The sequence below is a fragment of the Phyllobates terribilis genome, unplaced genomic scaffold (assembly GCF_046119375.1).
Source record: "Phyllobates terribilis strain yellow unplaced genomic scaffold, ASM4611937v1 Scaffold_2__4_contigs__length_985480577, whole genome shotgun sequence".
Classification (NCBI taxonomy): domain Eukaryota; kingdom Metazoa; phylum Chordata; class Amphibia; order Anura; family Dendrobatidae; genus Phyllobates; species Phyllobates terribilis.
Genome location: NW_027362762.1, coordinates 231,909,792 through 231,926,072, shown reverse-complemented (window position 1 = coordinate 231,926,072; position 16,281 = coordinate 231,909,792).

Below are 16,281 nucleotides of genomic sequence, written 5' to 3'. Positions count from 1 at the left end.
AAGATTATAACAAATGAGTGTTTCTAGGAGCACTCCTTTCTTGATACTCTAGCAGTCTAAACAGGCTGACAATTGGCTGATAAACAAGCAAAACATTCATTTGTCGGGTAAAATTATCTTTTGTGCTGCCGAAAAAATCATCGTTCTCGACAGCACACCATTGTGTGTACTGCTGAGAACAAGGGAATCCTATTTACACTGAATGATCTATTACAGAAAGCTCAGCAGCATTAGGCGTGATCTGCCTGTGTAAATTGGCTAAACAATAAAAATTACAAATCAATGTTCGTTTTGGTGGTCAGTTGGTGTAAACCCCACAAAAAGGCTGTCTTTTCATTGAAGGGCTTGAATGGGGTTGCATAAAATCCTAGGATACCTAATATTATTATTCATATCTTTTCAGTGCAATTTAAGTATCTCAAAATTACATTTTTGGGAAAAGTTTCTCAAGCTGGAGAATTTCAAAATTTCAAAACATTCCATCTTCGCTATTTACAACCCTTATTATTGAATTATCTTTTAATTGAATTATATTTTGAAAGATTAATTATGACATTATTTATTGATGGGATAATAGTAGTACAAGAAGAAGCAATACAACCAAAGGGTCACTAGACCAATTAAATAATTGCTATGACAATTAGTGATTTTACTTAAACTTAACCCATTAAAGTTTTGTAAATCCATTTTCCACAGATATTAAATGAATACATGTTTATCTGGGTGCTTTGAACAATTAGTTATGAAAATAGATGGCTAATGCATGAATGACTTTCATTATATAATGGAAAATACTAACATACAGTTGGGGAGGAAGGAATAGGAAAATGATATAAGAAGCTATTCTGAATGGTCGTATTTCTGGGCTGAATGAATATGGTTGATTAAGAGAAAAGACTATGAAGGGATATAAAATAATTTTTTTAATTGATCAAGAAAAAAATGGCAAAAAATGTGTCCAACAAATAGTAAACAATCCATTTCAGAAATGAAAAATGCCTAGATTGAAAATATGTGATGCAATGGAAATGGAATGTAGTACACACACTTTTTTTTCAGAACATCATTTCATTCATTGATTTCAATTCCAGAAAAAGCTTAGATTGAGTGGTACCAATTTAATGAACAATATAAAAGTCACTTAAACAAATTAACACTAGCACAGTCACATCACTTAAACTGATTGATGTGAACTTTTACCATTCAATAGCTTCTGTTCTACTGGTGCTTACACACTAAAAATGCTAGAGATTTGTTCATGTTAGAGGAGAAACTAGCAGAATAGCTGTAACGCACATGCCCACAAATCACAGAACTGCTTGGCGCATTCCCTAAGTTAGTTTGTTTTATTTGCTTATTTTAGGCATGCTGCTTGGATGAAGGAGTGCTTAGTAATGGTATTAGGATAAGTGATAAATGCTGGACTACTAGAATCCCCATTGATTTGTGCAAAGGTCTTGAAACGCTCATGCCAACTCAGCAGCACAATCATAGTGAAAAGGAGTTTGTGTAGACTAGAGATGGAGTTCTAGGATTATCGCTGCATATTTAATATATGTGCCTTACTGTGTCCTGTCTTGGTTTGTAACTTAAATACTGCCTCCATTTGGTCGGCTGACCCCATGACATGCTAAGGCATTTATATATGTGGGCCAATAGACGAGGACTTGACACCTAATTGTTTATACTGTAGATGACGCTGTGGCACTGACCAGCTGGGGGTTGAAAGTTGAGGGAGAATTATTCCACATCACACACCAGTGTAGAAGAGAGCCGATCTGGCTACACTCACAGTCAGAGCCAAAATCGAAGCACTATACAACTATACACGAATGTACAGCATGATGTGGGTGGTAGCAAGCAGAGATGGGAAGAATGAAGCTGTCTCATCCAAACTCACTCCATTGTTCTCTTTGCACTGCACTCAACAGTATAATGTAGAGCAGCTCTAATCTACATGTTTGCCTCAGCTCAGACCTGCATGCCGTATGTGGCCCGCCGGGCGATGTTGTGTATGACACTGCTCCTTCTTCACATATTCAAATGTATTTGCATCTTTCAGGCTCAAATACATTTGAACACTGCAGTGCCAGGACAGGGGCAGAGAAAGCGCTCATCAGCCCACGCCCCGATATTCAGCACGCTGCTGATGACATCACACTGCTGCCAGCTCCGGGGCTGCACAGGCAGAGAAGATGTTGAGCACTGGTAAGCGCTCCATGAAAGAGCCAAAGATTAAGTGTTATGTTATTTTGGATGAGGGGCCGGGGGAGGAAAGGGTATTGTTACTACAAGGTCACATGTGGCAATTTGGGACATTATGGGGAAATTTGAGACATAATGGGCAATTTAGGACATTATGGGGGTAGTTTAAGATATTATGGGGCAATTTGGGACATTATGGGGGACATTATGGTGTAATTTGGGACATTTATGAGACAATTTGGAACATTATGGGGGAGATTATGGGGCAATTTTGAACATTTTTAGGGACATTTTTGGGAAATTTCAGACATTAAGGGGGCCATTATGAGGCTATTAGGCTAATTGTGAAAAGAGGCATAGTATAGCAAGGGGCAGTGGGTGGGGGGACTTGGAAAGAGGCAGTTTGGGGAGATTTGGAAAGGGGCAGTATGAGGGGGGGGACATTATGGAGAGTGGTTGTGTGGGAGATATTATATTGGGGAGATACTATATAGAGGGAAAATGTGGAGAATATTTTAAAGAGGTGCAGTGTCGTGGGATAGGATACAGATGGCAGCGTGGGGGATAATTTGGAGAAGGGTAGTGTGTGTATGTGGGTATTTTGGAGAGGGGCAGTGTGGGGGAGTGTTTTGGAGAGGGGCAGTGTGTGTGGGATATTATAGAGAGGGGTAGTATAGTTGGGATATTTTGGAAAGGACAGTGTGGGGGATATTTCAGAGAAGGGCATTGTGTGGGGGGTTATTTTGTGCAGGAAGCACAGTGAGGGGGAATTACTTATTCACGGGCAGAGCATGGGAGATATTTTTATTCATGAAACAGTATAATGATGATTTTATATTTAAGGGCACCATGTTGGGATGTGCTTCCGAAGACGAAGAACAGGCAAGTCTGGAGAGAGAATCTCTGAGTATGAAATGTCATCATGGCGTCTTTGCTGGAACAAGAGATTGTCGCTTTAATTTTTTATTAATTCAATACAATAATGCTGGCAGACACATTTCCAGACGTCAATCAAGCAGAAGCTCATAAGTGGCCAATGAGCACATGAAGGACTACATGGGAGGGAGGAGGTTTAGTCTATTTTCGCTCATACCATGCAGCTATGTTTATGAATATTGGCAATCTAGAACAGAATGGGATTGGTGGAATGCCATAATTACATAATACTGTATATCAGTCAAATTAAGTAAGTGCACGTTTACTATATGCGGGGCAACATACAATGCATCAGTCACCCAGCAATACTTCTCTGTTAAATAGCATTTTATTGCATGAAATAAGTATTTGATCAGCTACCAACCAGCAAGACCTCTGGCTCTCACAGACCTTTTAGTTTTTCTTTAAGAAGTCCTCCTACTCTGCACTCATTACCTGTATAAATTACTCCTGTTTGAACTTGTTACCTGTATAAAAGACACCATTCACACTCAATCAATCACACTCCAACCTATCCACCATGGCCAAGACCAAAGAGCTGTCTAAGGACACCAGGGACAAAATTGTAGACAGGACAATAGGCAAGCAGCTTGGTGAGAAAGCAACAACAGTTGGCATAATTATTATAAAATGGAAGAAACACAAGATGTCAGTCAATCTTCCTCACTCTAGGGCTCTATGCAAGATCTCTCCTTATGGGATAAGGATGATTCTGAAAAAAGTCACGAATCAGCCCAGAACTACACAGGAGGACCTGGTCTATGACCTGAAGAGAGCTGGGACCACAGTCTCAAACATTAATGTTAGTACTACATTACGCCGTCATGGATTAAAATCCTGCAGGGCATGCAAGGCCCCCCTGCTCACGTCAGCACATATCCAGGCCTATTTGAAGTTAGCCAATGACCATCTGGATGATCCAGAGGAAGCATGGGATAAGGTCATGTGGTCAGATGAGACCAAAATAGAACTTTTGGAATCAACTCCACTCGCTGTGTTTGGAAGAAAAAGAAGGATTAGTACAACCCCAAGAACACCATCCCAACTGTGAAGAATTGTGGAGGAAATATCTTACTTTCGGGGTGTTTTTCTGCAAAGGAGACAGGACGACTACACCATATTGAAGGAAGGATGGATGGGATTGTGTTTCACAAGAATTTTGCCAACAACCTCCTTCCCTCAGTAAGAGCATTGAAGATGGGTCATGGTTGGGTCTTCCATAATGACAATGAACCGAAACACAGAGCCAGGGTAATTAAAGAGTGGCTCCGTAAAAAGCATTTCAAGGTCCTGAAGTGGCCTAGCCATTCTTCAGACCTGAAACCAATAGAAAGCTTTGGAGGGAGCTGAAACTCAATGTTGCCAAGTGACAGCCCCAAAACCTGAAAGATCTGGAGAAGATCTGTATGGAAGAGTGGGCCAAAATCCTTGCTGCAGTGTATGCAAACTTGGTCAGGAACTACAGGAAACATCTGACCTCTGTAATTGCTAACAATGGTTTCTGTACCAAATATTAAGTTCTGTTTTTGTATTGTATCAAATACTTATGTCATGCAATAAAATGCTAATTAATTTTGTAAAAATTATTTTATGTATTTTTTTAAGAATCTGTCTTTCACAGTTGAAGTGTACCTATGATAAAAATTACAGACCTCTCCATTCTTTGCAGGTGGGAAAACTTGCAAAATCTGTAGTCTATCAAATAATTATTTTCCCCACTGTACATATATATATATATATATATATATATATATATATATAAATATATACACATATATATATACAGTACAGACCAAAAGTTTGGACACACCTTCTCATTTAAAGATTTTTCTGTATTTTCATGACTATGAAAATTGGACATTCACACTGAAGGCATCAAAACTATGAATTAACACATGTGGAATTATATACTTAACAAAAAGTGTGAAACAACTGAAAATATGTCTTATATTCTAGGTTCTTCAAAGTAGCCACCTTTTGCTTTGATGACTGCTTTGCACACTCTTGACATTCTCTTGATGAGCTTCAAGAGGTAGTCACCGGAAATGGTTTTCACTTCACAGGTGTGCCCTGTCAGGTTTAATAAGTGGGATTTCTTGCCTTATAAATGGGGTTGGGACCATCAGTTGTGTTGTGCAGAAGTCAGGTGGATACACAGCTGATAGTCCTACTAAATAGACAGAAAAAGGCAGCTAAGTAAAGAAAAACGAGTGGCCATCATTACTTTAAGAAATGAAGGTCAGTCAGTGCGAAAAATTGGGCAAACTTTGAAAGTGTCCCCAAGTGCAGTTGCAAAAACCATCAAGCGCTACAAAGAAACTGGCTCACATGAGGACCGCCCCAGGAAAGGAAGACAAAGAGTTACCTCTGCTTCAGAGGATAAGTTTATCCAAGTCACCAGCCTCAGAAATCGCAGGTTAACAGCAGCTCAGATTAGAGACCAGGTCAATTCCACACAGAGTTATAGCAGCAGACACATCTCTACAACAATTGTTAAGAGGATACTTTGTGCAGCAGCCCTTCATGGTAAAATAGCTGCTAGGAAACCATTGCTAAGGACAGGCAACAAGCATAAGAGACTTGTTTGGGCTAAAGAACACAAGGAATGGACATTAGACCAGTGGAAATCTGTGCTTTGGTCTGATGAGTCCAAATTTGAGATCTTTAGTTCTTACCACCGTGTCTTTGTGCGACACAGAAAAGGTGAACGGATGGACTCTACATGCCTGGTTCCCACCATGAAGCATGGAGGAGGAGGTGTGATGGTGTGGGGGGTGCTTTGCTGGTGACACTGTTGGGGATTAATCCAAAATTGAAGGCATACTGAACCAGCATGGCTACCACAGCATCTTGCAGCGGCATGCTATTGCATCTGGTTTGCGTTTAGTTGGACTATCATTTATTTTTCAACAGGACAATGACCCCAAACACACCTCCTGGCTGAGTAAGGGCTCTTTGCCAAAGTAGGAGAATGATAGGATGCTATGCCAGATGACCTGGCCTCCACAGTCACCAGACCTGAACCCAATCGAGATGGTTTGGGGTGAACTGGACCGCAGAGTGAAGGCAAAAGGGCCAACAAGTGCTAAGCATCTCTGGGAACTCCTGCAAGATTGTTGGAAGACCATTTCCAGTGACTACCTCTTGAAGCTCAACAAGAGAATGCCAAGAGTGTGCAAAGCAATCATCACAGCTAAAGGTGGCTACTTTGAAGAACCTAAAATATAAGACATATTTTCAGTTGTTTCACACTTTTTTGTTAAGTATATAATTCCACATATGTTAATTCATAATTTTGATGCCTTCATTGTGAATGTACATTTTTCATAGTCATGAAAATACAGAAAAATCTTTAAATGAGAAGGTGTGTCCAAACTTTTGGTCTGGTAGGTCTGCCTAGAGGGTCCTGCACCAAGTTAGGACAAAAAAACACAGTATGTCTGGGAGGTTAATATAAAATTGGTAATAGCTAGCGCTGGACCCAAGATAAAGGATACAGTAATGGGTATAAAAACAAGTAAATTTATTTATAAAATTGATCAAAACAAGCTATTTTAAAATGAAAACAAATAGGGTATGGAGAGATAATTAATAATAAGCATAGGGTTTATTATGGTGGTAGAAGAATGGTAGTCTTCTGTAATTCTCATCAGGGTAGGTCCACTGATTGTTGGGTTCTAGATCGAGATAATTTCCTGAAGGTGAGAAGGAGTAAGTCAGGGGAGTCCAGGGAAGTTGTGAGCGACCAAGGGTGATGGTTCACTAAGGAAAAAAGTGTCAAGAGTTTAGGAGGAGATTAGGTGGTTACTGATCTCAAATGGGTATTTGAAATTTGCCTGCTAATTAGTCCCAGAATGGATGGGTGGATGTCCTGGTGAAGGGAGGAAGTAGATATAATCTCATAGAAATGATGCAGATGGCTCTGGTGTGCATTTTGGTTGTTGATTGGTATGAGGATCACTCTTAGGAAGAGGGTCAGAAATAAGTTAGGGGGAGCTATTTCAGACCTCTCAACAGTGACTATTACCCTATATTACATTGATCACCCCTTTCAGGTCCTCACTAGACCTCCCTATACCTCTTTGGTTTCCTACTTCTATCGGTGACACCAAGGATTGGTAACACCAGGTACAATTCCCATTCCTAAGAATATGCTTTGTATTTCCTAAGAATATACTCTGTACTCTCTGAAATAGCTCCCCCTAACCTCAGTGAACCTGGACCTACCCTGAGGAGAATTACAGAAGACTACCATTCTTCTACCACCATAATTATTCCTATGCTTATTATTAATTATCTCTTCCCACCCTATTTGGTTGCATTTTAAAATAGCTTGTTTTAATCAATTCTATCAATAAATTTACTTGGTTTTATATCCATTACTGTATCCTTTATCCGTTTACGCCTGGGTCCAGCGCTAGTTATTAACAATTATATATATATATGTGAAGGTTTCACCAATTTAAGATATACTAGATAACTGCTCTCCTCCAAATTAAAGATGTCCGAGTGCATGCAGAGAAGCTAATTAACCAAATCTGCTCATCTGGTTGATAAACTTCACTCAGAGACTGAACCACGCAAATGGCATACTTCATTACTTAGACATGGGGTTAAATAGCATTCTCCTTCTAGGTGGGATTAGTAAAATTTATTGCTCTTTTCTGATAACTCGGCACGCAGTAATTTGTTCATCTATGTATCTCTTGCACTCAGTAACGCCTTAGGAATTCCGATGGGAGGGGTGAGTTCGTTTCTCAGCGCCATCTTTGCCAACTCGACATAAATCTCTCTGTTATCAGCCGTGCACATGCATACGTCATTCCCAGGAAATCATTTAGTTGTTCGTGTCTACAAATTAGAACAGAAGCTGTTAGTTATATATTGATTAACTATTAACATAATCCATGTGCATATACTCATTTGCATACATACATACACATAGATTATTCCATCATCTCTATATTTATTCACACTGATTAGGTAATCTATTAAAAGAATCTAATTGATTTTCTATAATATATTTTTTTTTTCTTGACATATATATACAGGTGCTTCTCACAAAATTAGAATAACATCAAAAAGTTAATTTATTTCAGTACTTCAATCCAAAAAGTGAAACTTATATATTATTTAGAGTCATTACAAACAGAGTGATCTATTTCAAGTGTTAATTTCTGTTAATGTTGATGATTATGGCTTACAGCCAATGAAAACACAGAAGTCATTATCTCAGTAAATTAAAATAATTAACAAAAAACACCTGCAAAGGCTTCTTATGTGTTTAAAAAGACCCCTTAGCCTGTTTCAGTAGGCTCCACAATCATGGGGCAGTCATTGACACACTCCACAAGAAGGGTAAGCCACAAAAGGTCATTGCTAAAGAAGCAGGTGGTTCACAGAGTGCTGCATCCAAGTGTATTAATGGAAAGTTGAGTGAAAGGTAAAAGTGTGGTAGAAAAAGGTGCACACACAACCGGGATAACTACAGCCTTGAAAGAATTGTTACGAAAAGGGAAAGGCCATTCAAAAATTTGGGGGAGATTCACAAGGAGTGGACTGCTGCTGGAGTCATTGCTTAAAGAGCCACCACACACAGACGAATTCAGGACATGGCCTGCAAGTGTCGCATTTCTTGTGTCAAGCCACTCATGACCAATAGACAATGCCAGAAGCGTCTTACCTGGGCCAAGGAGAAAAGACCTGGACTGTTGCTCAGTGGCCCAAGGTAATGTTTTCAGAAGAAAGTCAATTTTGCATTTCATTTGGAAATCAAGGTCCCAGAGTCTGAAGGAAGAGTGGAGAGGCACACAATCCAAGTTGCTTGAGGTCTAGTGTGAAGTTTCCAAAATCAGTGATGGTATGGGGAGCCATGTAATTTGCTGGTTAAGGTCCACTGTGTTTTATCAAAGCAAAAGTCAGCACAGCCATCTACCAGGAAATTTTAGAGCACTTCATGCTTCCCTCTGCCAACAAGCTTTTTGGAGATGGAAATGTCATTCTCCAGCACGACTTGGCACCTGTCCACACTGCCAAAAGTACCAATACCTGGTTTAAAACCAACAGCATCACTGTGTTTGATTGGCCAGCAAGCTCGCCTGACCTTACTGTCAAGAGGAAGATGAGAGACACCAGACCCAACAATGCAGACGAGCTGAAGGCTGCTATCAAAGCAACCTGGGATTCCATAACACCTCAGCAGTGCTACAGGCTGATCGCCTCCATGCCAAGCCACATTGATGCAGTAATTGATGCAAAAAGAGCCCCGACCAAGTATTGAGTGCATTTACTGAACATACATGTCAGTAGGCCAACATTTTGGATTTTAAAATCATTTTTCAAGCTGTTGTTATAAAGTATTCTAATTTACTGAGATAATGAGTTTTGTGTTGTCATTGGCTATAAGCCCTAATCATCAACATTAACAGAAATAAACACTTGAAATAGATCACTCTGTTTGTCTGTTTGTAATGACTCTATATAATATGAGTTTCACTTTTTGAGTTGAAGAACTGAAATAAATAAACTTTTTTATGATATAATGTTGTGAGAAGCACCTCTATATATATATATATATATATATATATATATATTTACATATACTGTACATATTTATATATATATACATATATATATAGATATATGATATATATATATTTATATATACACACACAGTATTCCACTGTGCAAGCACTGCCACTCATATATTATATGAGTGCTTCTTCCTTAAGGTTCTAGCATTCAGTAAGGGTCTCACCATCACACAATTGGGCTTTTAAGAAGCTTTAACACCAAAACGTGTAAAAGTTTAATTATATTTTACATTTCTTTAGTTTTATAGTTGGTTAGGTCTGAATTGTTTTTTTTTTTTTAATTTAGAAGATATTTCACTGTAGTTGCTTGACTGATTTTTCAATTTTAGCAGGGGTGTAATCTTCTTTTTCTGGACAACTTGGGCCACTTTCACACACACATATTTTAATCAGTATTTGCAAGCCAAAATTAGTTGTGGAAAACAGAAAACAACGTATAATAGAAAGATTGGCACCTCTTCAGTGTTTTTAAAAGCCAAAACCACTCCTGGTTTTGGCTTGTAAACGCTGGTGCACAATAATGAACGAGAATCACAAAAACTTAAATTTTAATGTACAAAATGGAAAATGAAAATGAAGTCAAATAGATTGAGTCATATAAAGTTATAACTCAGTATACAAATGTGAACACATGTATTATAAAATACAAAATTAGGATCATGACCTGCCAAACATACTCTGCTTCCCATAAAAAATTATTATTGCAACTAATTAGATATAATATGAGCCTAAGGCCACTTTCATAGGTCTGGTATTCGGACAGTATTTTACATCAACATTTGAAATCCAAAATCAGGAGTGGAATAATCAGAGGAAAAGTATAAAAGAAACTCCTGGACCACTTCTGTATTTATAACGTCCAGGAAAATTCTGCAGTTTACAAGTCACATATCATTTGTAAAAAAAAATATCCCCCCCAAAAAAAAAAAAAAATACTCTATTCTAGGTAGCGCCTACCTCTTAGAATGCTATTGAAATAGAACTCCCTGAAAATTTTGTATTGTATTGACTGTTTGCTCTGCATAAAAATACTAGTGATTTCTCAGAATAGTTTTTGAAGTGTCCAATTTCAATCCCTTGTTGTACTATAAGACTCACAATCAGACTTATGCCACATTCACATGTCCAGAATTTGGTCAGCATTTTACATCAATATTTGTAAGCCAAAATCACAAGTGGGTGATGAATGCAGAAGTGGTGCACATTTTCTGTTATATTTTTACTCTGACTGTTCCACTCTTGGTTTTGGCTTACAAATACTGCGGTAAAATGCTGACCAAATACTGAATATGTGAACTTTGCCTTACAGAATTATTTAGTATCTTATGCGTAGACCTTAAAACACCACTCCAGTGTTTTTTTAGTGCAAGAGTGGCGCTTTAAATGTAAGTCCCTTGTCCCGGTCATATACTCACACTCAATTTGGTCATACAGTGACATATTGTGAGCGCAGCTTTTGACTGTCCGGTAGTCAGATGCTACGACACAAGCTCTCAATATAAGTCTATGAGAGCCAGAACGAGGCCAGAATGAGGCTCTCATAGACTTGTATTGAAAAGTGACTTCTACGCCGCTCCATGAAACCCTGGAGCTGCAGGCACTTCACTTTTCACTGGAATCAGCCGGGAGCGACGCTGGAAAATGATGACGGTGGCATCAGGTGAGTATGAGGCAGGGGAAGTAAATTTAAAGCACCACTCCAGTGGTGTAATAGAAAAAATGCAGAAGTGGTGCTTTATAGTGAACTTTTCATTTCAGGTATCAATTCAAAATACTTTGTCATCTGTGTATACATGAGGAATAAAACTATTTCTGGACATTATATGACTTGTATCGTGTCATTTTCTAAAATTTTCCACTCTGCAGGCTATGTCTTCAAATATCAATTTTATCTGAATTAGTGTGTAGAAAAAAGGTCCTATGATGTCTCCATAATGCAGTTCCCAGAAGGAAGATGAATCCCTGCTCTTATTTATTCTGATACAGAAATGATCATGATTTGGCATTATGTGTATATCGGATGCTCATTACATGAGGCATATTCATTAGATGCAGGTGCTTATTCTATTCAGGATTGGCTGAGAATTGTTATAAACTCATGGCTCTTTGGAACTCCAAGGCATCCGCTAGAAAAAGCGGTGCAAAATGCACGTCGGGGCATGGACAGTTCATGTGAATCATTGGGGTAACTATTATTGTGACATGGTGATGACCATGTTTCCATGAAAACATATCCTCTTATAGGTATAACTGGTGTTTAATTAATTATATTTTGGCTAGATGTTGCAATATGCACATGCAATTTAACATCAGTATCTATATCTATTATATTATAATGTCATATGAACCACTAGCCCATCTGTGGTTGTAATCATGTATGCAATACTTTTCTGTTCTTGTAGAATATTTTCATTTATTTACATACTTGCTCAAGGTGCTGCTTCATGCACATGCGCTTTAATATCAGTATCTATATACAATACAGACCAAAAGTTTGGACACACCTTCTCATTTAAAGATTTTTCTGTATTTTCATGACTATGAAAATTGGACATTCACACTGAAGGCATCAAAACTATGAATTAACACATGTGGAATTACATACTTAACAAAAAAGTGTGAAACAACTGAAAATATGTCTTATATTCTAGGTTCTTCAAAGTAGCCACCTTTTACTTTAATGACTGCTTTGCACACTCTTGGCATTCTCTTGATGAGCTTCAAGAGGTAGTCACCGGAAATGGTCTTCCAACAATCTTGAAGGAGTTCCCAGAGATGCTTAGCGCTTGTTGGCCCTTTTGCCTTCACTCTGAGGTCCTGCTCACCCCAAACCATCTCGATTGGGTTCAGGTCTGGTGACTGTGGAGGCCAGGTCATCTGGCGTAGCACCCCATCACTCTCATTCTTGGACAAATAGCCCTTACGCAGCCTGGAGGTGTGTTTGGGGTCATTGTCCTATTGAAAAATAAATTATGGTCCAACTAAACGCAAACCGGATGGAATAGCATGCCGCTGCAAGATGCTGTGGTAGCCATGCTAGTTCAGTATGCCTTCAATTTTGAATAAATCCCCAACAGTGTCACCAGCAAAGCACCCCCACAGCATCACACCTCCTCCTCCATGCTTCACTGTGGGAACCAGGCATGTAGAGTCCATCCGTTCACCTTTTCTGCGTCGCACAAAGACACGGTGGTTGGAACCAAAGATCTCAAATTTGGACTCATCAGACCAAAGCACAGATTTCCACCTGTCTAATGTCCATTCCTTGTGTTCTTTAGCCCAAACAAGTCTCTTCTGCTTGTTGCCTGTCCCTCGCAGTGGTTTCCTAGCAGCTATTTTACCATGAAGGCCTGCTGCACAAAGTCTCCTCTTAACAGTTGTTGAAGAGATGTGTCTGCTGCTAGAACTCTGTGTGGCATTGACCTGGTCTCTAATCTGAGCTGCTGTTAACCTGCGATTTCTGAGGCTGGTGACTTGGATAAACTTATCCTCTGAAGCAGAGGTGACTCTTGGACTTCCTTTCCTGGGGAGGTCCTCATGTGAGCCAGTTTCTTTGTAGCGATTGATGGTTTTTGCAACAGCACTTGGGGACTAGAGATGAGCGGTGTTCTACTCGAACTGTTCGCCAATCTCAAATTCGAGCTGTTTTGGGTGGTGTTCGAGCCGTTCGGCGAACACGAACGATTTGAAAAAAATTCGGCTGTTCGAGGTTATGTTCGATAACTGTTCGTGCACCAAAATCATGACTGGATTTTTTCTCAGTAATGCTGAAAATTAATGTTAATACGCAGTTTGAGTGTACAGCGGGGCGGGGGGAGGGGCAGGGATGGATCTCTGCAGGTATAATGAAGATCTCCATTTTTTTTTCTCTTTCCCGCATTTACAGTGGGGAGGTGCACTCTGTCAGCCTATCAGCAGCGCACACATGGAGCGAAGTACTTTTTTTCACACAAGCAAGGGCATGTGTCATTGGCAGTGTATGTCACATGTCCTTGCTAGAGATGAGCGTTGTTCTACTCGAACTGTTCGCCAATCTCAAATTCGAGCTGTTTTGGGCGGTGTTCGAGCCGTTCGGCGAGCACGAACAATTTGATAAAAATTCGGCTGTTCGAGGTTATGTTCGATAACTGTTCGTGCACCAAAATCATAACTGGATTTTTTCTCAGTAATGATGAAAATTAATGTTAATACGCAGTTTGAGTGTACAGCGGGGTGGGGGGAGGGGCAGGGGATGGATCTCTGCAGGAACAATGAAGATCTCCATTTTTTTTTCTCTTTCCCGCATTTGCAGTGGGGAGGTGCAATCTGTCAGCCTATCAGCAGCGCACACACGGAGCGAAGTGCTTTTTTTCACACAAGCAAGGGCATGTGTCATTGGCAGTGTATGTCACATGTCCTTGCCCTATAAGACCAAGCCATTTTCCCCGTCGCCACCATTTTCTCACTGCTGCAGCTGTGTGTTAGACGGCACCGCTGTTGCTGTGTGCGCTATACCTTGTTAATTTCAAGCCAATTTTCGCACAAATATACAGATAGCTTGGGAGTAGGGAATAGTTGTGATTGCAGTCCTTTTAAGGACTAGGTTACAGCATTTCCTACGGCTTTTATCAGGGAGGTCTGTGCTCTTAAATAGATAGGTTGTGGGAGTAAAGACTAATTGTAATTGGAGTCCTTTTCAGGACTAGGTTACATCAGTTTCTATCAGTTTTTGCCAGGCAGGTCTGTGCCAGTGCTGTGCAAGTTTTTTTCACAGCATTTGGCTGAATCTAGCAAAGCTAATCCTTTTTGGCCTATTGCAGAGTGTGTTAGTCAGTGGAGTAGCCTATCTGTGTTGCAAGATATACCACCTGTGTATAGAATACCAATTTTTTTACTGCACCTAGTGAAGTAAAATCTTTTGGGCATAGCATCATTCTATTAGTCCATCTATACTGACCTCCATCAGGTTGCAAATTAAAACTAATTTTTATCTGCATCTACAGTACCTCTGAAAACATATTTGGGCTTCTAGCTGTGTGTGGGACTTGTTGTATTAGTCCATCTATACTGACCTCCATCAGGTTGCAAATTAAAAATAATTTTTATCTGCATCTACAGTACCTCTGAAAAAATATTTGGGCTTCTAGCTGTGTGTGGGACTTGTTGTATTAGTCCATCTATACTGACCTCCATCAGGTTGCAAACTGAATATATTTTTTTCTGCATCTACCTCTGAAAAAATATTTGGGCTTCTAGCTGTGTGTGGGACTTGTTGTATTAGTCCATCTATACTGACCTCCATCAGGTTGCAAACTGAATATAATTTTTTTCTGCATCTAGCTCTGAAAAAATATGTGGCCTTCTAGCAGTGTGTCGGACTTTCTCTATTAGTCCATCTATACTGACCTCCATCAGGTTGCAAATTAAAACTAATTTTTATCTGCATCTACAGTACCTCTGAAAAAATATTTGGGCTTCTAGCTGTGTGTGGGACTTGTTGTATTAGTCCATCTATACTGACCTCCATCAGGTTGCAAACTGAATATATTTTATTCTGCATCTACCTCTGAAAAAATATTGGGCTTCTAGCTGTGTGTGGGACTTGTTGTATTAGTCCATCTATACTGACCTCCATCAGGTTGCAAACTGAATATATTTTTTTCTGCATCTACCTCTGAAAAAATATTGGGCTTCTAGCTGTGTGTGGGACTTGTTGTATTAGTCCATCTATACTGACCTCCATCAGGTTGCAAACTGAATATATTTTTTTCTGCATCTACCTCTGAAAAAATATTGGGCTTCTAGCTGTGTGTGGGACTTGTTGTATTAGTCCATCTATACTGACCTCCATCAGGTTGCAAACTGAATATATTTTTTTCTGCATCTAACCCAGCCAATAGTTTTGGCCTAATACCACAGTTTGGCCACTCAGCTCTGCTCGGTTACCATCCATTGTTTTTTTGTGCAAACAACTCCAGAGTTGTGAATTAGTTAACCACCAAAATGAGTGGAAAAAGGCCTGCTGCTGGTGGAAAGGGGAATAGGCGTGTTGGGAAGGGGAAAAAAGGTTGTGTCCGTGGGGTAGGTGTTAAAGCAACAGTAACATCTGCAGAAGAAAGACCATCTTCCAGCCAAACTAAAATGTCTACTTCTTTTAGCGGACAATGTGATAAGATCCCTTTCTTACGGCCACGCCAATCGCTACAAATTCCAGATGAGGCACAAAAACAGCAGGTGCTTCAACGGATATCAAGTGCTCCTTTAAGTGGGCTCTCCTCCACATCAACTTCAACATCACAAATACTACAGTCCTCAAAGGTGTCACCCAAATCGCACTTGCTTCCTCACAGCTCCCAAATCTCCAGCTGCCCGTCTGAGTATGAGGTAGAACAGATGGTTGAGTCTGCAGAGCTGTTTACTCATACTATAGCCTGGGAATCAGAGGTCGACTCCAGCGCTTCTGTGAATCCAGACGAGGAAATGATCTGCACTGATGCCCAGAATCTTTATGAGTCGGATCCAGGACCAGACGCAGAAGGTTCTGACCATAATGTAGACCCTCATTCCC